At 37.3% G+C, this 27,344-nt stretch overlaps 1 long non-coding RNA gene across 1 annotated transcript; it reads left to right on the top strand.

Annotated features, from left to right (window-relative positions):
* The first annotated feature begins 1,564 nt into the window (after positions 1 to 1,564).
* LOC125689617 (uncharacterized) lies at positions 1,565 to 24,976 on the top strand. Its single transcript, XR_007375364.1, has 4 exons — positions 1,565 to 1,777; positions 5,812 to 5,848; positions 6,320 to 6,420; positions 24,911 to 24,976. It is a non-coding gene; the product is annotated as an uncharacterized LOC125689617 (long non-coding RNA).
* The last annotated feature ends 2,368 nt before the right edge of the window (positions 24,977 to 27,344 follow it).

Raw genomic sequence — 27,344 nt, forward strand, 5'->3', positions numbered from 1 at the left:
GTCTTTATTATTGTAGATTAACCCGCTGTTTGAATGAGTTGTTGCAAATATGCAATCCAAAGGTAGTAGCTTGTTTGGATGATTATGTATTCAAGTATTTACACACCGTACATTCATTTCTCATTTTGGCAAATACAAGCTGGATGGTTAACCTGCATATTTCCCACCCTGGCACTGGAACACATTCCCCTTTGTGGCAATGACACGTAGTGAGTTTTATGAGGCTGCTCTTTCTCTTTACTAATGGGCTTCACCTCTTACCTAAAGAGCTAAGGATCTTGATTTTAAATCCAGGGTTTAGTAGTTCAGACCTTGTGAGAGGTGCTCTCATATGGGCCCAAAACCAGTAGCAGAAAAGCCAAGTAAAGGATTACGGTTTTATTCTTCAGTGCAGTAATTCTTCTTCCATCTTTACTGAATGGGAGCATCTCTTTCCAGTTGTTGTGATAACTGGTAAATCTAAATTTTTAACAATCAGTAATTTGCTATTTCTCAGAGGTCACGGTGTATTCAAGTGAATTTAGATGGTAGGTGCATTTTTGGTGTGCCATCTTTGAAAATACAAGCAAAAGTATGATTTATTTGATCCAACAAAAACAGTTGCAGAAAGAAAAGGATGCAAAATTCAGGGTGTTGTAAGTTCACTCTCAGAGTTAAGCTGTGGTCTCTCTATTCTACTGTTGCCAAGAATGCATGCCAAGTCATTGAGGTTGACCACATTTTATTACCTCTGTTTTTGCTATTCTACCCTAGTCCTGAGACAAGTGGGAAAATTGTGTCTGAAAACTGTCTTTAAACTCTGGACTTATTGATTGTGCATCTTTAATGAATACTGGATGTGTTCCACTACTGTGTGCTGCTGTCTGGGTCTCAGCTTATTAGACGCTGTTTTGAAATCCATAATTATAACCAGGTTTGTGATGGGTCACATACCTCGCTGTACAAAAATTCCTGTCATCCTTATTCAGCTGCTATTTTAGAGGAAATCAATGAATTCCACACTAGTATTTGGATACTTTTAGTTTTAGTTGTTTTGGCCTTCTCTATCCAAGGTGTGAAAAATGGCAATTTCTATATTTCTGGGAAATTAATTTTCAAGGTTGACTTTTGGCCAGTAACCTGAAGTGTTAACATAGTCCATATGTCTGACTAGTGAAGGCTGACTGAAAAGTATGGAAGCTCTAGTGAAAGTCCATTTTTCCTGCTTCTTTTTGCTAATCACAGGATTCCATTATACTGACGATAATCTGTAGTTACTCGTATCTGAACACTAATCCCCAGTGAAGCTGGGATGGAGGTGAAATGCGTGGAATTTGTTCTCTTTAGTGCTGCTTTTCATGTTGAGCAAAAATGCAGCACTTGTAATTTGTTCTCCTGTAGTATTTGTCATTTTTTTACCGCTCTCTTAAGATTATAATTCCTGCCCGATATTTTCTTTTTAAACTACCTCTCATTTTAATACACGCTTTGTGTTTTCTTAAAACAAACGCTGTCATGCAGCTCTTCTACTTCCTTTATTGAGAAAACAGTAATACTCATAGAATTGTGGAAAAAAAGTTGAGAGGGAGGGAGAGACAGGGAAAGGAAACAGAAATCATAACCAAAAAGTTCGCACTGATTATTGAAGTAGTCAGTGCTCCCTTGGGCTGTGGGGAAGGGAAAGGCACTTTTACAGTGTTTTGGAACATTTTTCTTCTTCGCGATTCTGACTTTTCACCACGTATTTATGCTACATTGAAAGAGGAGAAGAAAAGAAAAAGAACTCAAAGGTTTTACAGTAAGTTTTTTTATTATTTTTTCTAGCAAAACTTACTAGTAACAAATCCCAGGAAATATTAATAGCAAGTTCTAAAAAACTGTGGTTCTTGATATTCCTGTGTAAAATTACTTAATAAGCATATTATTTTAATACTAATTGTTTCTCCTTCTCTGCAAAACTTTTGTGGCTTGTAATGTGCATGGTCAAAATGACACTGCAGAGTCATCACACTATTCAGTAGTGTGTTATTACCAATGGGAAATATTGATGTATTTGGAGATTTCAGTGAGTCTAAATGAGTCTGAGATTCAGTTTTGGAGGAAGTTTTTGAATACAGAAAAGAGAAAAAGACAGTGAAGGACTGCTATGGACCACTTCCCCAAGTCACAGAGGGAGAGCTGCAATATTTTAAGAAATTCTGCCTATCAAATTCAATTGAAATCAATCTTAGGACTGCTATTTATTTCAGCCAATATTGGATCTTCTGAGGACAAATCACAGGCAAAAATTGGGTTTCAGGTTTCAGAGGAAATAAAAGGGAGATGCTGTTGTGGCTGCAGAGGTGAGAAATGGACAGCTGGTGGAACAGAATCAGGCCCCCTGGTAGAGAGGGAAAGAATGGAGCAGCTCTGTCGTCTGCCAGAAGGAACAGCGTACTGTTTGAAAAATCAACTGCATTTCTCTAAAAGACTAAAATATATGCCATAAAATGTCATTCAGCATAAAGGTATAAGTAGCAGTAAATTACCCATCTCCTTTTACCAAAAAAGTACAAAATCTTCCCACTACAAGTGCCAGATGACTACCTGAATTTGCAGTAGTAGCCTATTTCTAGTCTAAAACTGCTACTAGTCTTCTGAACACAAGTAATAACTACATATGGACATGTTTAGCAAATCAGAAAGTAAAGATTGTTTGCTGGCAAATGTTTTGTCTCCAGTTATTTTTTCCAGAAATGCTAAAATTCCAGACAAACTTGGTCACAAAATCCCTCTGTTTTATCTGCAAGAATACAGTACTTTAAAATGCTACTAAACTGCTTATTTGAAAATCATCTAACAGAGAAGACCAAAAAAAAAATCTTCTTTTCATATTGGTCTGCTTTAGGGTTACATTTCAATATTTTCTAGTGAGTGCCTCTGTGAGTAAAATATTTAATGCTGCTTCCACCACTGCTCTGTATTTTAGTTTTATTTCTCTTACCCTCTTCTATTAAATGTACCTGATTTTTCATGCTGACAATATGCAAGATGTATTTCTCATGTCCAGCATGCATGACATTTGCTAAATCAATTCCTGACACACCAGCTAATTTTAACTGGGGAAGTTAAGAGATACAGCATTACTTATTATTTCTAACGTGTTTCTTAATATGAAATCTGTCATTTTCAGCCATGATGCTGACTCAGCAGTAGGTTTACTTCCAGAATTACTAAAATAACTTTCCACAGAGTAACAGGGGACCTATGATTCACTGGTAGAGAACCGTGAAATAGAAGGAGGCCTTTTTCAATCTTCTAATATTAAAAAATAAACTGGTAAGTGTTCATAAAATAGTTCTGGGGAATTTCTAGGGTACAGAAAGCAGCAGTAGATTTAGCAGACAAATTCAACAAAACTGTATTTTATTTTCGATTGCATCTTATATATATAGCCTGTGTTTTTTGCACATTTAGCCAATGCTGCAAAACAAGATTTAGAGGGATCACTTTTTATTTCCTTATACCTACTTAATATTTGTCAGAATCAATCACTTATTCAGACAGATGTTTTCTTATTCATACACTGCAGTAAAGTGACATTTTGTACACGTAAACTTTCTTTTGGTTCACAGCATTTAATGACTGCTCTCCCATCCCCAAGTTTTTGAGAATATTCAGATGACAATTACAAGATTCAGAGATTTAGTCTGAGCTGTTTTACAGAATACTGGGGATTCGCTTAACTCAAAAGGAACCTTTGTTTTCTTCACGTATTTTTTCAGGCTGTTTTTTTTTCCTTCCTTTTCTGAAAATGAAATACATTATTTTATATCAAGCATCTTACATTCACATCTTTAGATTTTGATAATGTTTTAAGAAAGAGCAGAGTACTGCCTATTACTCCTCAGCTAATAAAACATGAGGCTTTTGCTAAGATAATTATATATTGAAATGTTTTTGTGAAGTCTTTAACAGGTATATGTACATGTACACATGGATTGCACATATGAAAGGCCCAAATCTGAAAGCTTGCATAAGGAAAGGAAAGACTCTTTGTTTTCTACTGTCATGATTCTCACCCAGGAAAAATCACACCATTTCTGGGCACCTCAAGCTCTTATTAAACCAAGAAGAAAGCTGTAAAGAGAACCTCCCTCTTAAAGGGAATAAAATTGTCCCATGGAACAAACTTTTCGTAAACAGACATAAGCTACTAATCCAAGATGGGTAACAGTGATCAAAGACTTTCTTTTTCACCACTCTCAAATGATGCCAGCATTTCTCCCATATTATTCCCAAATTGTACTGATGACCTAGCTCCTTCTTCTATGTCCACTTTAAACTATTGGATCTCTCTCATCTACAGCAAGGAGCACTGGGGACATATCTGGTCCTTGATATTGGGTTGGAGTGATGGGTCAGACCCTGTGGTTTCTGCCATTCCTATTAAATCCCATGCAGTTCAGGCCTACAAAGTTCCTGTGAGTTGTCTGCTATCAAAACTGCCCAGTTCAGCATGGACATGAGAGATCCTTCTACAATGCAGAACATCAGCAAGGCATAGACAGTTCTTGTCATGCACTCTTAATTGGAAACTGCAGCTGGAGACAGACAAAGCTGATTCTGTGGAAAAAAAAAAGAAAAAAAATAGGAAACTCAGCAGTGAATGCCAAGCTTTAAGCTACCTTCCTATTTGCTTTCCCTTCTTAACTTCCCACAGCTTGCTCCTCTCCTTGTGCTCTGGGTATTCCTGAACGTCCAAATATGGTTCACAAATGTTTTTTGAAATTTACAGAGAGCGTTTTCTTTCCTCACAGATACGGACATATTAACAAGAATTAAAATGGTGGATTTGTAAAAATTTTTGTTGGTATGAAAATGTTTGATTTCAGGACAGAAAATAAAAAGCAGTTGTTTTGGCTTAAGCATCCTCCTTAGTGAGGCTATTTCCCCTTACTACCACAGTGCTATGTCCCTTAGTGAAACTCTTCAAGCAATTCACCGAAGCCATAAACTGGCTTTTCTTAGCCCTCCTTCATGACTTTACATAGCACCACTTAGCTGCAATATTTTGAAATTTGGTAGTAGAGGCCCCTGCAATTAGAAAAGGCTGTTAGACCTGTAGAGAGCTCTTGCTATCCAGAGCAAAATGCAGTACCTAGTTTGAACTCAGCCATCCTGCAGAGAAAACATGCTTCAATCTCTTCTTGTCCTTAAAATAATTTCATAGAATTAAATCTAGCTCTTGATGTCTGTAAAAGAAAGACCAAATGTAATGTATCTTGAGTGTGAAGGAGTTGTCAGAGTGTGGACATGTATCTTCATACATGTTCTCTTTAGTCTGTTAATGCACTCACTGCCCAAAGCAGCTGATCACAACTGGTGCATCTTCACTAGTAAATGATATTTTCTTTACTGATATTAACAAACTTCTGAAGTCAGGACAATCTGTAACCTCCCTGTTTCCCCACTATAAGTTAAAAATGATGGTGTAATCAAGCAAGTTTTTGTCTATAATTTGAGCAAACATGTTAGTCCGCCATCATAACTATTTGGCCTCATGTTAATAGGCTTAAGGTGGGTGAATAAATCAAGAAGCATATGTTGTTAATGCACAGAAGGCAGGATATAACAGTTTAAGAAACGATTAGCTGCTGGCTGATTGCTTTTATTGGATAGACATGTAGAGAAGATGGCTGTCACGCTGTATGCTCTACTCTGTGGCTATTTACATGTCAGATATAAATTGCTCGGCACTAATGTACAGTGACCACATTGAGAAAAGCAGTAGTACAGATGTACTTTTGTTCATATGACTAATTGGTAATCAGTACTATTTATTTTTTTTAGATGGATGATCTTCATTGCTCCTCCTCACCACTTCAGGGTAAGGGTCCCAGTTTTCTTCTCCCATAAGCATATTAGGTGATGAAGCCAAACTATTTAATATTGCTGTAGTTTTGTTTGCACAAATATGCTTTCCCATTCCAATTTTATGTTATATTTATTAAGCCAACAAAATTTCAGTGGAAAAACAGTGTCTTACTGTGCATATTCATAAAAGAAAGTATTGAGAATTGCAACAGATACTATTATAATCTGAATTAAAATGTCAGTGTGCCCTTTCCATGCATGTTTATTATCTGTATATTTTGGACATAGACATTTTATGTTATAAATTTTCATAATGTTTTTCTCTGTCAGATTATCATTTTGACAGTCAATTGTTTATATTCCTAAAAAATGCATTAATGAAAACATTTAGAGATGTTCACTGTTATCCCAGGATATTGTGTTCATTTTCTAATAAGTGTCTCTAGTGCATTCAGAGCCCTAATCAATGTAAATATTGTTTAAGATGAACATTGCAGTGGGCATACCATGGAGCCAGACCACCAGCAGAGCATTAAACAAGGACAGATGTGAATGCCAGGATAAAAATGAAGACATTCCTGAAGTGTAAGTATGTTACTTACAATGTATCTGTTTATAGGAAATGGTCATGAAAAGGGAAAAAAACCTTCTGGAAAATAAGAATGCCAAAGTCATTATGCTGAGATACTGCAGTTGTATGTTTGCTAAAGAAGCTAACATAAAGTGTTTGTTATTCTTGTATTTTGGACAATTAAGATCCTAGAAACTTAATTTTGTTTGAATATTGTTATTGATTTCGTAAAGGTCTAATCACTTTGGAAAAAGAAAAAAGCATTTTTTATTTTGTATGCAAGGTTTTCTGTCAGTGGTAGAATCTTTTATAAGATTGGAAGATCTAATTAGGAAGAGAGACAAATAGGCTTAGGTTGTCTCACAAGCCATTTTTCAGTTACAAAGCAGAAGCAATGATCTTCAGAGCTTTTTCTGCTTATTGTTTCTAAAGAAAATCTGATTTCTAACTCTTATTTAGGATTTGCCTTGATTACTTCACTAGCTTCCAATTTTCATGTCAAAAAGACACAGCGTGTCTTTTTGATGATATTTAAACAGTAGTTTGTTCCTTGCTTGGTAGTCAGACTTGTGTATGCTGTCCTGCTTTGGAGATTACAGGTGACATTTGCAAAGGATTTGGAGCCTTCATCACACTGACTATTAATGGTACATGTATATTTACTGCCTGAGCTGGGAACAGCACAGGCTGAGCCACGTGGGTCAGGCAAGGGCAGGTGTGCTGTCTTGGGATAGGCAGGCAGGATAGGGATCCCCTCTGGGAAAGGGAAGGGCCAGGCAGGGAAATCCCCCAAGGAAGTAAGGAATGGGACATGGCAAGTGTTGGAGAAATAGCATTGGAGTGTTCTGGAAGTAGGACCCAGTATTGGTCATGGGATGCCAACAACATGATCTCAGAGATTCTCTTATATCTTAGAAGGATTTTTAGAGCATGCAGTCCGCAGCAGCACAGAGAGTTGAAATGTCTCAGCCCATCACAGACAATGGAGAGCTGAAGAATTTGCTGGGTAGGAGTCCTCACTGCTAAGCTATTAGAGGTCTTAAAGCTGTGTTATGATCTATTTAACTGTGAATGCAACAGGCAAATTTAAAGCAAGCCAGTGTTAAATAGCTGGGTAGATATCAGGTTGCCATTAATTACTGCAGAGTCCTTAATAAGAGTCTGATTTATTTCTCTTTAATAAGAGCTTGAATATTTATTTCTCAATTAGTAATGGTAGAGAAGCTGTTGGAACTAATACATTGGGTTACTATCTAAACCAAGAATGATTTTGAACCAAGTTGATTAAATAGTGCAGTTTGGCACAGAACACAAGATTTTATTGTTCACTGTTTTCTATTTTATAACAAAATCAACTATGATAGCAGTGTTCTAAAATGTGATTAGCACAAGTGCTATTGTTGTTTGACATGGCATATCAAATGTAACGATTTCCATCCCGATTCTACAGCTTCACTTTCTTACATTTGTGATTGCATAATTGAAAGCAGCAGCTTTATCTTTCCTCTACCTTTAGTGGCAGTCAGTCAATAAATAGTACCAACTACGCTGCAACTTAGAGATGGTCTCATGTAAAAGGCACTCCATTTTCCAGCTCTCATTCAATATAAGAATACTCTGTTCTGAACCAAGTCATTACATTTGCTTGTAAGACAACAACTGTAAGCAGAGTGCATGTCAATATTGAAAGCACCATGCAGACTGCAGAAAAATCACTTAATGCCTGAGTTATCCCATATTCTGTGTCACCCTGCTGAGTGGTTATTTATGTCAAGTATAGGGTTTAATATTAAAATCAGTCACTGCATTAAAAGGAAAAATACGTTTCCTGCCATCAGAATTTATTTTGAGTTTGTCCGAAAGCCTACTGTTACCAGTATGGCTTGTTTTCCACACATTTTCCATTTATGGAAAGTGGGACTGAGCTCTAAAAATGGCTTGTCAGAAAAACAGTCCCCTGAAAAACTTGGAAAAACCATGCTTACGACTGACCATATGCATGCAAATATTTCCATGGCTACAGAAGAAATTGATTGATCCTGGTGGGACTACTCATGTGTAAATGCTTGAAGGATCAGGTTCTAATTTTGCTCAATATCAGAGCTAATTACTGCAGATAGTATTGATGAAAACTGGAAGTTGTCTCCTGGCATGGTAGCTGAAGATGTTCTGCAAAGATTTTTCACAGGGTGATTTATTTATTACACATTCACTTTTTTAAAACAGTCCAAATGAAGTCAGCAACTATTTATACAATTAAATTTAACAACTATGAAAGATGTGTTATGGTGCCAGTTTGAAACATATTCCTAATAGCTAGTTTTATGTATGATGGACCACCAGGAAGCTGTCATCAGAATAATACTGTGCCTTTTATACATTCTCTACATTTCTTTTTACTTAATAATCTGTTCAATAGTACTGTAGTCAAAACTGAACAATAAAGATTAATGATTTGGTGTCAGAACACTTCAAGGTAAAAATTAAATGTGTATAACATTCCAGTTGGTGATAAACTGTAGAAAGTTCTCAAACACGTAAGAAAAAATTGAGGACTATATTAGAAGAGCACCACATATAAAGAGGTGAAGGGTGTGTGTTGTAAAGAATATCCCCATTTCTTTCTACGGGAAAGATACTATAAAGACCATGAAAAAAAAACCCTCAAAACTGTTATTTCAAGGAAATCCTCAGAGCGAAAAGAGATGAAAAAGTGACCTATCCATAAAACAATAAATGGGGTGAGAGGAAGATACATTTTATTTGTTTCTCAGTTATCCGTGCACATGAAAATTTCTGTGTAGCAGACAGTGCATGAAACAGCAATGTCATATATTTCTTTCATGCTCTTGATTTACTGGGCTCATAAAATGTAAGACCAGAAGCTATTCTTAACACGGACTCATTCTACCACTAACACATGCAGGCTGCTTTTTGTCTTCATGTCACTGTATGAGAACTTCATTCCATCCATTTGTAACACAACAGAAATGCAGCCTGCAGAAGGAAAAAACATGTGTAAAACATGTTGAAACATCAGCTGTTAGTTAGCATTAGTTATTTCTTTTTAACTTGGAAACATGTTCAGAAGGAATAAAGAGGAAGAAGAGAAAGTCCATATGAAAGCACCATTCTGCTGGTCTGTAGACAGTCCCAGCTCCAGCAGAATCACTAGTGCTGCTGTTCTCAGCCTCAGCAGAGCTGGCCAGATGGGTGCCAGTGGTCTGGGCATAGCCCTGAGAACCAGGGTGCCCAGAAATACTCCCGAAAAGAGTCAAGCAAAATCCATTTCTACTGAATCAAAAGCAGTGTCACTGAGTTCAACAGGAAGGAGGACAGAGAATGGGAATGGTCTTCACTGTGGCTTTTGGCTTTGCAGTCACTTCCAGTAGGCAGCACAGGTCCTTCTGGCAGCAGAAGCCAGCTGATACACTAAACTATGCTAAAGTAGTGTTTAGAGAAATAGTAATTACTAACATCCTCTCCCAGTCAAGCTGACACTAACCAGGCCTACTGCTAGGTGTGTGTATATATATACTCACACTCAATAGATAAATAGGTACGTGCATATACCCCAGGAAAAATATCTCTCAGTAAGGTGACGAGGTCCTACTTTAAATCAAGCACTTGACACTAATAAAAACAATGTATTCGGCCGTAAGATCTTGCATACTGACTGGCTGTGGGGTAAGTCAGTATTAAATCTTTATTTTCTCCTTTCTCCATTGTTTGTTCTGTGTCACAAGTATTCCTTGCATCTTTGCAACTGTTTGTAAACAAAGCCTTAAAAATGTAAGCTTATTATATTGTTTTTGCTGGAAATGTATGTAATCAAAGGAAATACGGTGGAAATTTGGCAAGAATTGCATGCATTCATGTTTTGTGGTTTTAAAATGACCCAAAATACTGACAATTTCACCTAAAGACTGTATGTCACTACTTCCTTCCTTCCCATATGGGATTTTACTATGGAAACTGTTTTTCTCTGATTATTCTTTTTTAAATACATCTGGGAGATAAAATAGTCCTAAGTATCAGCACGACTTGAGAGATTACCAAGATGATTACAGTGCCAAAGTACCTTTTGCAGGGGGACAAAGTCACATAAACTGTTCTGATGTTTTGAAATTTTTATCTTAATGCTCTTACCCAATAAATTTCCCTATGATTTTGGAAAGGCTATAAATCACATCAGCAGCTTATTTATAGTAAATAGCTGTGTATAAAATACTGTTTGATGATTTGGTGAAGCAGTAAAATGTTAATTAGGAAGAAAATTCAGACTAGGCCATCTTATTGCCTGAAGCCATTTACTGCTATTCTTTCTAATGGAAAATATAAACTCTGCACAAACACAAACACTGATAGCTAACTTGCAGATGCTGTAAATAGAGCTATATATGTAATTTTTGTTTCTGGCAGCGTTTCTTAGAATATTGATTGTTATAGAGGAAAAACAATGAACAGTTTTACAGTAACAGAATTAATTTTAAAAACATATCTGAGTGAAAATATTTTGTTTTCTGGGGGCTTGATTTTGCTCCCACTCAATAGTCAGTCCTGAAAGCTGCTGAACAGCCAATCTCCATTTCAGCAAAATACTTAAATGTGCGTTTAATGTTAATTCTATCAGTTTTACTGAAACCACATGCTTACCGATGATGCCGAAGAGAAACTTCATCAGAGTTCCACATTAGAAATGAGAAATTCAGTATTCAGTGAAATACACTCAGAGGAGAGTAAGTGCCCTGTTTTACAGTTAGCATCCGAGTTAATCCCAGGCAAAAAGAACTAGACTAGTGTTTTTGTCCTGTCTTTCATGCACCTTTCTTTGCATCCAATAGCACTTTTAGGGCCTGTTCCTGCAAATATTTTTCTACATAAGTAATTCTCCTCCTCTGATAAATACTACTGAATTCACTAGGGCTATATTCAAAAGCAAAGTTACTTATCTGGGCAAACGTATGCAAGACAAGGCTGTTAGGCAGCTCCCCATGACAATAGAGAGCAGAAAAATATGCTTGTGGGACTAAGGCTTGGAGGATTGGGCCCACGGCCAGTGATATTATAATATTTTTTTTTAATAACAAGGAAAACCCATGCATGAGTGAAACCATATGGAAAACTGAGTTAAGGTGAGGAGGTTTTAAATAATGCCTATTTATCATTTTGAAAGAAAAAAAAAGTCCTGTTTCTGCCCATTGCATTTAATACTTTAAATGCAAGGACTGATTCTGTGGCCAAAAATCTTCTCCTTGTCAGGGGGAAAATTATCTGCTAGACGGCTGCAGGATCAAGCCCTGAAAAGTCATTGCAAACTTACTGGCAAAGTTTGCTCGCTTCCACCTCCCTCTCATTTTCTGTTTTTCCTATCCCTGCACAGGAAAAGAATGAGAAGTTAAGCTAAAATGCATTAACTAATATCAGTTTATTAATTGGAGAATTTAACTTATCCCTCTTGCTGTTCATCTGAAATTAATTAAGTGTGTAGAATTACAAGGTGGGTGTATCACAGGCAGCAGTCAAGGCTCAAGTTAATCAAAAGAGCACATGTTGAATGCATACAATTTAGTTAAGGTTAATCCAGTGAAGACGATCCCTCGCTGGTCCTAATTACTCTAGGTGATAGATTGTGGAATGAGAAAATAGGAAGGAAGGGAAATTTTGTCCTGCTGGTCCACCAGGATTTTCTAATTAAATTTAGCAGGCTATGCACAGGAGCAAATAGTTTCAATTTAAAGAGAAGACCACACTGCAAGGGTGTATATCTGAAATGAATTTAAGGAGCTTTGAACTGAAATAGCTAGGTACCAAAACTCTAAAAAGAAAAAACAAAGTTAAAACTGGCCTTTGCGCTTTTATGTGCTTTCATGCTATCAAGGTCATCACGTTCCTGCGCAGTTCAGAATTGGAATAGTGGTGCTGCTCTTTAGTGTTTGAGTAAAGGCAACAGCACATTAAAATGGGCCTACTATTCACCAGCTATTTCACTACCCTTGCCCAAGAAACAAATAGCAGTGTGACAGGGCTAATTTGCCATAGAAATATATTGTTACCTGAAGCCATTTCATTTTGTTTCTTTATGTCAATCCAAGAGAAAACAAAGATATCCTTAGGACCCTTTGATTGCATGTTCTATGTTCATTACTTCATTATTTTTTTCTCCATATTTGCCCTCTGTTTCAGTTTTTAAGAGAACTTAAGAAAAGCTTTTCCTTTTTTTTTTTTTCCGTGGGCATATGCATATAAATGTTGTCAAATAATTTGCCCTATTTTTCAGGTTAGTGATATATTTCTGCTCAAGTGGAGGTATCTGTTTCTGATTTATTAACATTTGATCCCCTGGTTTCCTGCCATTGATCAAGACTAATACTCAGCTCAGCTGATGAGTTTTATATGAAATCTGATATTACAGGAAGAGAGAAAAGTTAGTACCATTTTTAATATTTTTCTATTTCAAGTTTTCCAAGAGCACAATGTGAACACAGAACACCTAACAAAACCATGCAGTATTTATTCTTACCGGGTTTCCCTGGGATAAAAATTTTTGGAAGTAAAGCAAGTATTTATCAATAGAACAGATGTTTGCTCGGTGTCATTCACATCCTGTAAACTGTATATACATTTACACCCTACCGCCAAAACATGGTTTCACCCTACTACTGACCGTCTGTCTGCCATTCAATCTCTAGTTAAGTCACGGTCAATAAGGTCAACTCTTTGGCAACATCTGTATTTGATCAGTTCACACAAAATAGGAGCCTTCCTAATGCCTGACTACCCTGAAGTATTTTAAGAGGCAGCGTATTACAATAGTTGATTCACCGCTGCTGCAGACTCTGCACTTGGAAGGTTTGGCCTCCTCTGAGGAACAGAAATGTGAAGATTAAAATCCTTTCTAGCAAAATAAATCTCTGAAATGAGTGAGTTTAGCGTCGCGTTGTTTCTAGACTGACAAGAAGCATTTAGCAGTTTCTCTCCTCGAATCCCTCAGCGCAGGGATTTGGATTTGCAATATTTTATATTCTAACTCCATTTTGCACACAGATTATGTTTAAAGCACATCTAGGTTTTCACAGAGATGAGAAATATAGACGGAGGAAAAAACTTTCTGCAATTTTATTTCAAAAGATATCGTCGTGGATTAATATAGCTCATGGTTTCTTTCTGGTGCTGTGACACTCCTTTCAGGCAACAACTTTCAGCAAGTCAGGATGTTTTTTTTTCAAATGGGTGAAGTAAATTCTTCCCTCAAAGACAGTAAAACTATGCTGGGTGGAGCCCCAGCCCTGCTTAAACTGGGAGAGACAGAACGAAACCACTGCCTTGTTTCAATGTTGGAATCTACCTTAAAACACAGGGTGAGGGATGTGATTCTAGGCACAGTTCTGCTGGTGCTGGTTCACTGGCATTCCTGGGTTAGAGCAAATGAGAACAAAATCTGTCCTCCGGAAAGGAAACATAGGATGTGTTCCTTTTTTTTTTTTTTTTTTCCTTTAATTTTTTCTTGTTTTCTTTAGGAACAAAACATCAGACTTTTGGGAAAATCAGAAAATAATCAGTGGCCTCTGATGCCATTAGGTTTCAGCACTGCAATATCTGGATCATACATTAATAAATAAGGCTGCCAATGCTCTGATTATACAGCTGGTTGTCTTGGTTATGTTCAACACCAAGAGAAGCCTGACATGGCTTCTACCTGCTGCTGTTGTAAAACTTGTTCAGGACAGCAAGAGCACAGCAGTAACCTGCAGCCAGCTCCAGCATTTGGAAGGGAGCAATCCTTGCAATGGGACTGAGCAGCGCCATGGACAAGAAGTTAGCAAAGGTTTTGGAGTTCATGTAATGAGAAAATGGCCTTTTAAAGGATTTTTATGATGGGGGCTTCATGCACACAAGCTGCTACTAAGAAACGATTGCTTTTATTTTTTTGTTCTTTCAACATTAATCTCTTTTATTTATACTGATGCTGAAATTTTCCTGTAAGCATTTTTCCACAAATTATAGCAAGGAGAAGTTCCATTCAATTGAATTGAAGGAACTGGGGGGAAAAAATGGGTTTGGCTTGGGGAGAGCTGATCAATATTAAATCCAAATCAAAGAAAATACTGAGAGTGAAGAAATGGCTGTTGTGGGCTGCTGTAGCTACCCTAGCAAACAAGATACAAATAGAAAATGTACTGAGATCTTACTCCTTCCATAAGCACTACTTGTCTAACAGTAATATACTAGTATTATAACACTATAATAGTATTATTCGCTTATTATCATGGTGTGTTAAATATACCTTAAATTTTCCCACCCTATTGTTTTGACCTGTACAGCTGCCTTAATAGCTCTGTTTTGAGACTATTGACTTAGATGTGTTTAGAATTTAACAGGAATGACTGGGAAATCTTTTTACATCATAGTTTCAGTAGCACAACATTTTGATAATTTAAAAGAAGAGGGAGTGGAAGCTTGACGTCCTCTTCTGCTGAGTCGGTAAAAAAGAAGTGTTGCAATTATTTTGGGATTGTCTGGTTAGAGTAAGTAAAGCATAGTTAATACCTTGATGGTGTACTATTACAGTAGTATAGTAGTCAGTGAAATAAGAATTGTAAAAAAAACTGTAGGAGAAAGCCTAATGACAAATTAACCTCAGCCAAGGCAATGCCCAAGAAAGCTATCAGTGAGCTGTGAGCTAGATTTTACTGCACTAAAGCCAGTGTCCAGTTCTGACCAGGTTCAGCTGGTTGTTGCCTCTGTAACTGATTGCTGCATCAGGCTTTGGGCCTTAGGGGATTTTGCCTCTGAGCTAGGAATGTGTGGAAAACAGATGACTCATCACATGAGAGATTTCCTTTACAAAATATCCCAAAATCAGTAGCGTAAGAAAATTAGGTGGCTTTTAGAATATTAAATCAATTAAAATATTGACACATAGTCTTCTGAGATCTCTTTTCTCCAAATACATTCCAGTTGGCACTATTGATTGCTTAAAAACTGATTCTAAAACTGAGGGTGATGCTGAAGAGATATTAATGGCTGAAAAATGGACAAACTGACAGCTTATGTCACATAGAGGATAGTTCCTGTTTTTTATTGAATGTTTTCAATAAAGCACAGAGGGAGAGAAAGGATGCTGGACCATTTTAATTACAAAGAGGAAAGTCACAGACAGTCCTATTTTCAGAGCCTTTATTCACATTAATTGAAGGACCTACAAGCATCACCAAAGACAAGAGGTAATAAAAGTGGAAGTAGGGTGATTAAAAATATGGAGCTGGAAAATAAGAGTGGCATTCATGGGAAAATGTAACCCAGTATACCCAGGGAAATGTAATTTGAAACACAGACATTCAAAGGCAGGGAGAATCCTAGAAAGCAGCAATGCTGACAGAGACCTCAGGGTCAAATTAGACATGAATTTGCAATACGATATGGCAGCGTGACCCACCCGCGCAGTTGTGCAGTACAGATAGAGACATATCTGGGAATGTGAAGGGTGTACTGCCCAACACAGCCCAGACTGCACCAAGACTGAGTCTCTTCTCACTAGGAAGAAATGAAAAACCAGAGATAGCTGAGGAAGGAGAGAGTGGACTGGCACAGAATATCTAAGGGCAGTAGCACAATAAAAACACCCAGTGAGCACTTTCCTAATGCTGGTGGCACTGATTATCTCTGCATTTGACTTGAAGTGTTTTCCAGCAGCTGAAGTTTGCATTTTCCCCATGACCAGAACAGCCTCAATGTGATCCACAATGTACCTTGCTGCTCAGAAGTCAGAATATCAGCAGATTCAGGGCTCAGTGCCCTCAGCTGGCCACCCGCTCAGACTAGAAGTCCACATACTCTCATGCCTTGGGAAGGTCTGACAAGAACTGCAGCATCCGGCCTCAACAGGCCAGTGGAATTACACATGGCTGCTCTCCTCATACTCACCTGATCCCAGCAGCCACCACATGCTGCTCACACAGCCCTTCTGCAGCTGCATTTCTCCCACAGAGAAGACAGGAGATGGCAGCAGCAAGGATGAGCCTGGGCACTGAAGACACCCCAGCTCCTGGTACCCTGGTATGCCAAGACATAAATGAATTTCACACTTCAAATGGAGTAATCCTAGGAGCAGAAATCAAAAGTTGACACTTCTCCCTTTCACCCACCCCCAGTATTTGTTCTTTGAATATAGAAGTATTTAAGTCATTGTGTGAGAATTCAAAACTGTATCTCCCAGGAAGACATAACTCATCAGTTTGTAGCTGTTGATGAACATTTTTACACTCTCTGGTCTGGTTTTGTGACAGCAGACAGCAGGTGCATCAGGAAAGCATGCATGGACACATCACACCTTCCCACCTCCAGTCACCGGTTTGCACTTCTGGTTTGCTTTCAACAGCAAGACATCTCATCCACTCACTAGCATACGTTTGGGTATTATAAAGAATAAAATTTAAATTCACCTGGGAATGCTTGCTGCTAAACCAAGCCCATGTACGAAATTGATGGCTTATAAGGTAAGAAGGCTTTTTATTCAAAATGAAAGCAGAGCCCTGAGATATAAGTTTATACAGGAACAATACAAAATCGTAATACTGTCTACCAAAAAATTTCCATGCAGATAGTGCATATAGATAATGCAAATAGTATCCATCTGAAATCAACAAGGTTACCAGAATTCCAAGGCAGGCTGTATATTTTAGGTCACTTAAGTCTGTTGAGTGGAATTATGGGGGGTTGATTTTCATGTTATTGCTATTAATAAGAAAAGCTTAACAGCCTGAAGATAAGTTGCAGCATGAAAAGATTTTTTATGAACAGACAAGCTATTAAGACAGTAAAGTAATATTTTGTCCAGTAGATGGCCAATTATGTTAGCGCAGAAAGAAAAATGTCAAGATAAAAACATCTTTCCCCTACCTTACCTCACCTTGCCTTGCCTTCTTCTCCCTTCTTTTCCCTCTCATTCTCTTCTCTTATGTCTCCTCCCCAAATGATATTTTTTGACATGAAGCAAAATACATACGTGTACAACTCTGGGTGTGAACGTGAGCGTAACTTGGGACAAAGTCTGTAAACTATTCCTACACTTACTACATGTTTTATCCAAGCTCAAGGAGAAGTTAATTAGGTTATGTGCATCAAATACAAAGTTTTGAGTGCTGTTTTAGCTTTTCCATTGTTGCATAATTTTTATCTGGAGAACATAATAGTAAGTAGACAGAGAGATGAATGTCCATTTAGTTTTCATACAAGGGGTATAGTCTATGCTTGTCAGATGTAACAAGAACAACTTACCATAACACTAGCTACAACCCTATAGGAGTTTGCACCAGATCCACCAGTCTTAATCCCTTCCTTAGAAATCTCAGTTCTTTCTGTCAAGCAATAGTATTTAACTAAATTAAATGAAATGCCACTCTATTATTGCTTCTTGTAGAAGATCCAAGGAGGGAAGGTACCTCATATGGTAAAATCTCAGTGAGTGCAAGCTCAGTTACTTAATCTGCTTTATTTTAGCTGATATTCTAACTGCTGAGTCTCCTTCTAATTCACATGGTATTTCCAGTGCCATCTTCATCTGCAGATTACCCTATATGAACTGCTCTGTCTGCGCCCTTTTGACTTTAATGAGGTGCTGCACAGTGAGAAAGGTCACACTTCACAGAGTTATTGCACAGGTTCACAAGTGTGGTTTTGTCCTTCTTTGGTTGGCAAGAATGCAGGAGATGATCACTGTGGAGACTATGTGATAAACTGGGTGTAATGTATCATCGTGCACAAATTAAGTGGGGAAACTTCTCTCTAATGCCAGGCAGAATCGTAGTATTAATTAAAGAATGCATTTTTCTAATTTAATTTCACTCTCAATAAAAATGTGAAGAAAATACCATGCTATTGTTGATATAAAGATTAATTCCCTTATACTTGCAAATGGCTTTCTGAGTTTCACTTAGAGAGCTTTAGCGATGCTGTCAGTAATTTAGTTCAGCCCTGTGTTTATAAGGCAGAACACTGTTTCTTCTTTCTTGTATTATCCCCGGCACAAACAGCGTGTCAGGGAAAAGTACCATGAAGAATTTTAAAATAAAAACCTCAAAATTTTTGACCTGTTGTCAAGAATTTCAGATACTAAGATTTCAGGTCAGAGATTTTAATGTGCTTCACTAAGATGCATGTATGTATTTTGATATGCACATACGATAAGTCACTTTCCCAGTGAGACAACCTGTTGTCCTTGAAGGACAACCCGAGCGGGCCATCATGGGGTTGTGGCTGTTTCCATCACTTCCACATCCAGCCTCGCCCTTCCCTCTGCCTGCAGTCCTGCTCCAGGCCCCCAGTTGGCTCTAGAGAGCAGAGTGACTTAAGGCAAAGGATCAATGCCTCCTTACCACCAAAGGACCAAACCTCAACTCCAAGTTGCTTCAAGTAAAGAATCAAATCACAAAATCATTAAGATTGGAAAATACCTCTAAGATCATCTAGTCCAGCTGTCCACCTACCATCAGTGCTGTCCACTAAACCATGTTCCTTAGTATCACATCTACACATTCTTTAAACACCTCCAGGGACAAGTGGCTCAACCACCTCTCTGAGCAGCCCATTGAAGTCAGCCAGTTTGGGTCTTGAAAGTTTTGACATCAGCCCCAAAATCAGGAGAATTTTTACTGTTGAGAAGCATATGATCAGATCATGTCAGAGCAAGTGCCACATGTTTTGCAGCAGAGCCAAGAGTCAGAGCTTGAAGGTGCACTATCATTAGCTCACTGGGGAACAAGATACTGACACATTTTTTAAAGTCTGTCCCCAAATGTTTTCCCAGTAATTCTGTTCCTTTGCTATACACTGAGGCATGATTTAATAAAGAGGTATTCGTATCCTGCTTTCCTACCAGCCTTTAGTAAATGAGAGGTTGTCATGGTGTGGTGAAGCCCCAGTGGGACCAATACAGTTTAGTGTGAACTACATCATCCCATACCTTCTTGTCAGTGCAAACAGTACTGGGAAGAATCCCGTCTCCACTGCAAATTTAGAAATGTATTGCTTTCAAATAATCTGTTGTTTCAAGCCTATATTTATTCCTCAGTATTCCACAGTCATGTCCATTTAATTCATGCATGGAACTCACTCATTTTCCAAAATATTTGTAACAATATTATCAAGGAGATGATGAGATCTCTAGGGGCTTTGTCACAGCATATCCATTCACTAGGTTTTATCAAGTTTTAGAGGGAAATAAGTTGGGAAATATTGCCCTGCATAAATTGCTTAATCTTCTTAGCAGCCTATTTCCTTTTTTATGTATTTTTTGTATGAATGTTCTTCTTTCATGTGCAAATCCTTTTTTTGGTTGTTTAAAGAATTGCACTTATTTATTTTTTTCCTTGTGCATTAGTGCAAGAAACATTGCAGTTCTCGATAGACATTTTTTTTAAGGTCTCCAGAGTTTCTTTTGAAAATCAGGAGAAAAATAATCTCCTGTCTTCTTGGTATAGCACTAACTGTTCAAAGATTATTTAGAATATGTTTTTTATTAATAGGATCAGGAGAGACAGCTTCCTAATGATTATAATTTGTGGTTTTACCTGACAGTATTGTTCTCACAAAAATCTGTCTAATAGCACTATAAATTATAAAAACATTAATTAGGTCATTGGATAAATGGACATTAGTTCTCCAGCTATGTATAATGCATCCTTTGATGTATCCTGCTTAGGAGCTTTCAGTCTGTCCAGTATTTCCTTTTCCCAAAGTATATTATTTTTCCAATAATTAAAGCAGGTATTTTGCCACGTTTCTTTGGTGTTCCTGTAGGAGAATAACGTTCTAGTTCAGTGGAAGTCACTGAAAGAGCCAGTTTCCAGGGCATGAAACCCTTTCATTTAAAAGGGCAAAGGTCGACTCAACAAGAAGTTGAGTCATGCCAAAAGCAGGACAAGTGTGTCCCCTGAGACAGCACGAAGGAGAGTGAGAAAGCGAATGTCACAAAGAGGAATTCCCTGCCTCAGGAAGGTGTTTCGATCTGGAGGGTTCTGTGGGTGGTGCTGGATCACCAGAGCCTACAGGATTTTCTTCATCAGTGCTAACTTTTGGCAAGAATGGAAGTAGTGTTTAATCATTACCTAACTATACAGCAGTGCATATTCTCTAAGTAGAATCAGGGAAATTTGTAATGCTAGTTACAGCAACATATCCTTACTGTATTTTCTCAGCTGTCTCCAATCAATAACAATATTGGTGGTCACACAGATCCCAGTGTGTATTTTATAACCATTCATCTTTTTTGTTGGTTTGTAGTATTAGAAAAAAGAGCACAAAATAATTAGATGTAGACAAAGAGGGAGGCTGAAATTAACAGGATTTGTTTTTATAGAAAATTTTGAGGGATTTCTCTTTGTTCACTAGGTGCCATTTTGCATTATATTTATCAGCATCTGACAGAAAGCACATAAGGAGACATGTATGTGTGCTTCTTTCTATGTGTATGTGATCAGGAGAAAAGGAACAAGAAGTCAACAGTATCTCATCAGGCTGCATCCTCCAAAGTGCATCCATTACAGGAGAAAAATTACTTTAGAGAATTCACCTACTTCATTAGAAGGAAATACAGCAATGTACTAATATTATAAATAGGAAAAGTTGAAAACTATATAGTGCTATATGATATTTTTAAGACCTTTTCACTACATTTGCACTTAATATGGGTTAATTTACTTGATTTACACAAGAGTGAACCACAAAAAAACTTCATGGGACGTGGGCTGTGTCATCAAGATTTATGAAGCTGTTACTCAAAAGTGCTAACTGTTGATTGCAAACATGACTATGGGCTGTAGGTGCAAGATGCATACTAACAGATAAGGTGGATAGCTGAGAATGCATTCTCATTTCCTACTGAGCACCCTCTGTTTCCCTGCAATATACTCCTTTGAATGTCTGAGAGTTTTCTCTAGAGGAAAGACCTCTGTGATAGCGTGGTAAACTGGCTTGGCACTTGATGATAGGAAAATGCTTATAAGATAACCTTAAAAAATGACCTTCAGATTCAACAGTACCATAAGACACTATACTGCAGTCAAGTGTTTGGGAATTTATTCTGTTTTCATCTGTCGCCCAAAGTGTGAATGCTCATTCTGCAGTTTGTGTAAAGAGACCTATACTGCTTTCGTGTTGATGCAGGTCCCAAAGTGCTATGGAAACAGACGTTCCCTTAAGATTTTTTGTCATAACTCTTTCTGACTCATATTCTCTCATCTTACATTCAGCCATTAACCAGTCAGTCAGTTATTAAAACAAAAAACTCTGTTCTTTTAGTCCAAACACCAACAATATTTCCTGGTAACACTCAGCAGACTTCTAGCCATAACCTGCCAGTGCATTCCTGTTGTGTAATGCGCTCACACATTCCCAGCAGATTTTTTATTTACTCTAGCAATGCCTAGACTAATTCACACACAGCACATTGTAATGCAAATGGAATGGTTAAAATAGATCACACGTCTCTCTTCCATCTCAATTTCAGTCTAATGTATCATTGCAGCTCATTCTGTAAACTGTTGAAGCCATCTTCATTCAACTGTAAACTAAAGAGACTAGATGTCTATCAGACTAAACCAAAACAGTCCTTGATTAATCACAACCTCTTGACCTAATGAGTGATAGCTGTGTTAAAAATGTTGTCATTATCTAAATGGAGTACTGAAATGTCCTGCAGATCCTAAGCAAATTGACTCTCTTCTATTTATAAACAACACTGGAAGATGAACTCCTGGGTTTATACTGGGAAAGGAACATCATTCATTTTTATCCAACATACCTGCTTTTAGTGATATTACCCACACACGTGGGTTTTAGAAAATCTTAACAACTGAAGTGGTTTATATGCTTTTAAGACTAATTTTGAGGTTTATGTGTACATTCATCACACTGGAGCTGGGTGCTCAATATCTACCTAAAATACATGGTATTAATAGTACATGTTAAAGTTCCTTCTTAGGCTTTCTGTTAGATGCTAGACATCATTAGCACTAGATATGGAATTCTGGCTTTCCAGGGTTTGTGTAAATGTTATTTGCTGAAGCTGAGGGCATTTTTCCAACAAGTAAAATGCACGTCTCTGTGTACACATGACAAAACAATGAATTCTTGAAAAGCCAGTTTTTAAAGCTATATATTGCCAGATTTTTTATAAATAATCTGGTCACATGCAAGTAAAGATGCTGTTGCAGAAAAAGAATCAAATGACGTACAGATTTTTTTCCTGTTGCTTTTAAAATATTGGCTGGCTCTTTCTACATGTTTTTCCAATGAAGCTTTGAGAGCAAAGAGGCCTGGAGTGCACATGTTTCTAATGATTTATAAGTCTTCTTTTCCAACAGATGTCTATTTGTTATGATATTACTTTTAATTCCTATCAGGTATAACATATAGTAGTTCTTATTCCTATTAAAAAAAAAAGAAAAAAAAATTTTTAATTAATATATAGGTAGCTTTCGTGCTGAGAATAAATATGAGATCACATACCTGCTAAGGAAACTAATTACAATTCAATGTAATTAAAAGAGTTTCATCATCAAAATGACCAGAAAAATCCATTCTACATTTGTAAATTACAACTGCTTTTAGAGCCTATGTTTACAGTGCTGTGGGGTGAATTAAATCTTTACTGTGGGAAGCCTTTTTTAGCCTACATGGGTCACATAGGTTGATCTGCAGGTAGGTACAGGCTCTCAGAGTGGTACAGATAAGTTTTTCTACTGGTCCCAGGGGCAGTATCACCATGTAGCCTGGGCTTGGAATTTGCCTTTTTGGGGTAGATGCTCTGAAACACTACAGCATCCTCCGTCCTCGAGTCGACAAGAGTGTCAGAATTTCAAGCTCTCTGACTGTGCAGTGGAGTTAGAGATTAACACCTCCCAGGGAGCCCTTTCACATGTTGCAGAAGCCCTTCCTATCTTTCCTTGATACTTTTCTTTTTTATTGCTCGAGGATTACATTAGCTTTTTCTGCCATAGTTTGCCCTGCAACTGCCTGTAGAGACAATTATCCACTCTGACCCCAAAATCCTCCTTGGTTTTCTTAATTTCCAGGATAAAATCTCTCTTCTCCTAAGAAGAGACTGTATTACTCATTCTCTCCTCTATATACCTGCCATTTTGGGGTATTAAAGAACATCCTGTCACATTATGACCATTTAATGAAGTCATCCACTACACCCGGTTACAGTAGTTTTTATTTCTCAGTATTTTTTGCTTCATAGATCTCTAAGCACTGCTTTTACCAGCAAGGACTCTATGATAGTGTTCAAACCACTCATACAGACACCAAACAGAACTGAATCAAGAGACGGTCCCTCTCTAGAATTTATATTTAATTAATAATTCCCTATAATCAGCCACACTTCATATATATCTACAATCCTGTTTTTAATGTATGTAATCTGTGCTTTATAATGCTGATGTCAAATGGCCCTAGATCAAATACCTTGGAGAAGTCAAAATATACTATAGCAACCCTCAAGTAGAAATAAATTTGTAAAGAAAAGAAAAAGAAATAACTTCATGTGATGGGGCCAAATCTCCATGAGGCCATAATAACTAATGTTAGCTTTATTTTTTGTCCTTAATTCTTTAGCGAACCACAGCAGGCCATTCCAGTCTTTTATTAATAACTCATCTAAAATTCCTCAGACCTAAAAGCATCTGTCTGCAGTTTTCCTAATATTTAAATTGTTCTAATGTTGAATATTTCTAGTCTTCTGGATTCTTGTAGTACTTGCTACATCCAAATTCTTCAGGTGGTTTTAAGGAATTTGGTTTTAGGCTACTGGTGTACCAGGAGGTTCGACTGAATGATCTTCAAGTCCCTTCTGACCGCAATTTCTATGAAATCTTTGAAGCCAACTTTGACAGTAATACAAAGGAAATCTGTAAGGAATGATGAGCCATTCTTGACCAAGACTTTTCACTGTGGCTGTGCATGCAAGGGATTTTACCTTCAACATAGAAATTTCTTCTGGCTAAGTCTATTCTTTATAACCTTCTGCAGTATCATTAGAATTACAAGGCAATTGGTGATTTGTTAAACTAGCCTTGCCTTCATAGACAAAACTAACTTTCATAGAAAAATATTTTCCTGTTGTATATTATCTGCACAGTAACATGCTCACAATGCTTCAACACTAATGAGATTATTTTTGTTTTATACTATCATTCCTTTACATTCATCACTGCAACATAGTAATAGAGATAGAGTTAACTTCTGGTTTGGTAACGAAATTAATTGTTCATAACAGATTTATATCATAATACATAGATTATTATTATTATTATTTATACATAATATCAATCCAATATAGTATCAATCCAATATCAATCCAATAACATTGCATGTGTTAATTGTAATATATGTCCTATGATATATACCATCTATAAAATGTATGTTATGTATATTAGACACATGTATATAATGTATATTATACACACGTAACATAATATTATCTCTATTTTCTACTCCAAGGCTTACTGAAGCTGTTGTCAATAGTGTTTCAAAACTTACAAGTTTTCCTGACTCAGCTTTGAGCAGGTAAGTTTAGCAAGGGTGGAAGTTCGTGCATGGATTTAGCAAGACTTGAATTCTTCACATAATTGCACAGCTACTGGTATATGTGCTGGTATGAAGTCAGCACTGCTAAGATTACACGGGACAAGCTGTTGCAATATAGGAAGTGTATATCTGGGGCAAAAGGCTGTTTATCTGCATGGGCTCAACCAGCCCTTACAGGCAAGATGCTACCATGGGCTGCTCTTGCCTCCAGGAAAGGTCCTCCCAAAACTCATCTCCAGTTCTAACATTTCAGGCTAATAGATGAGCTGACATCTGGTCCCCATTTTTACATTCTATTAACAAAACCAACTCAAAGCTTCCAAAAACTGGATTTCATGTTGAATTGGTCAGAAGATAATTTCTACTTTTCCTTTCTAAAATAATTTCCTTTCTAAAAGGTCCTGTGACCTCACATGCTATAATTTGTCTTGAACAGATGATTCATTTAACTTATTTGGAAACATAGAAAGTACAATGTTCTCCAGACTTCCCAAATTCAGCAGTGGTGAGTGTGAAAGACCCGACGACTTCTACACAGAGTTCCCTTGAGGCTCCAAGATTAAACAAAACAATATTCAGACTATATGGAGGAGATGGTATTTCTGGGGCATCTGCACCATGTTATGCCCCTGTGAACAGCTTTCTCATAGACAAGTTAACTCCATACAGAAGCAACTCTGGAGCATGTTCACATATGATACAGTTAATTTGCAGCCTAGATACATTTCTGAAAAATAATCAAAATTCACTGGTATTCTGATTCTTTGCAGTTGACGTTTAATCAGTGCAAGAATGTAGTATTACTCCCACTTGTCTTTGTATAAATCTGGATGAAATCCACTTTTTTAAGATGACTTAGAAGGTAGCTTACAGTCTTTCCACAGAATTGGAGTTGATCCTGCAGCCGTTTAACTTCATTTTAGCTCCATGATTTTTCTGATGGAAAGAACAGTTCAGGTGCAGACTGTGAGAGTAGAGCAAAATCATGTTCTCTATTACCTCCACATCTCTAATTTCAAGATCCAAAATTATTTGGCCCCCCACATGGTATCTGTTTCTGGAACTTATTATCTGCTTTGTTAAGTTCAGATGGCATTCAGATAAGGAGAATTTAATTAGGCATCTCAGTAATCATACATGCATACTTACTGCCTCAGCAGGGGGTGGCTTCTTCAAAACAAACCCCTTCACATTACCAAGGACAGCATGTTTTCCCTGACAGCTTTCACATTGTGTGTATGTATGTGTATGTTGCCTCCTTTTTCTCTGGAGTTCATATCACACAGTGTTTCCTCTTTGAAGATTTTCATGTTGTTTGGGAATACCCCTACATAGAAAAACTTCCTGATCTTATGTGTTCCTCTGAGAAAATGCTCATTTTACTCTGATGCTCCACTTTGAAGACGGCCATAACATCAGAGGGGTGCCTCCAAACCGAAACGTTTCTCAAGCATGGGAGGACATTTCTCTAAGATTGTGGGGCATATGTACAGATGACATTTCTTTGGGAATCTGCCCACTGCAGAGGTGTCCTCACTCAACTGCACTGTTTTGCAGTTTACGGCGTCATCATATTTTCCATCTGAAAATCCAGGCAGAAGAGTATGTTTACAATAGTTCCATTAGAAATAGCCTGAGAAAGTCTTCAGTGGGAGGGATCCAAAAGTAAGTGGGAAATGAGTTTCTGGCTTGTACTATTTTATATTTTTTCTATTCTCATATTTGAAGATCTGTTTCAAACCCTCTGCCGCAATTAAGAATCTGATGTCCAATAAATGAACTGACTGAACACAGAAGTTTTAATCAAATTCTGCTGAACTTTGGAGTGATAAAGAAGAAAAAAAAATAGAATTGAAATCCAGATTCATCCCATACTGGAGAAAACAACCAAAATAAAACCTTGCTGTAAACATTTGGAGTGCTTGAAATATTTATCTCAGTTTGAGGCTGCCATCAATATCTGGTCAAATGAGGAAATCTATTGCATCATAAAATTCATAGAAGTGATAGTATAAACTTGAAACAACTTATTTGGGAGAAAACGGTTTGCAAAAGAAGCACAAGTGAAAACATTTAGATTTGGCTGAAGTAGATACAAGCTTGATCATTATATGTATACCATACAACTAAATAGCTTGTGGGTGCATCTAAAGCCAATGTGAACCTTTCTGTGGAAAATATTCCTATGTGGGTATGGAAAATAGCCCACTTAAACTATACTTATACCGAATATGTGCAAATAAAACCCAAATAAAGCAACCAAGTAGAAAGCATATTTCCTTAAAATTTCTGTGGGTATATTCTATGTTATTCTCATGGTTTTAGGGCAGATGGGATTATACTGTAT

Source organism: Lagopus muta, chromosome 2 (assembly GCF_023343835.1).
Source record: "Lagopus muta isolate bLagMut1 chromosome 2, bLagMut1 primary, whole genome shotgun sequence".
In the NCBI taxonomy this organism is placed as follows: Eukaryota; Metazoa; Chordata; class Aves; order Galliformes; family Phasianidae; genus Lagopus; species Lagopus muta.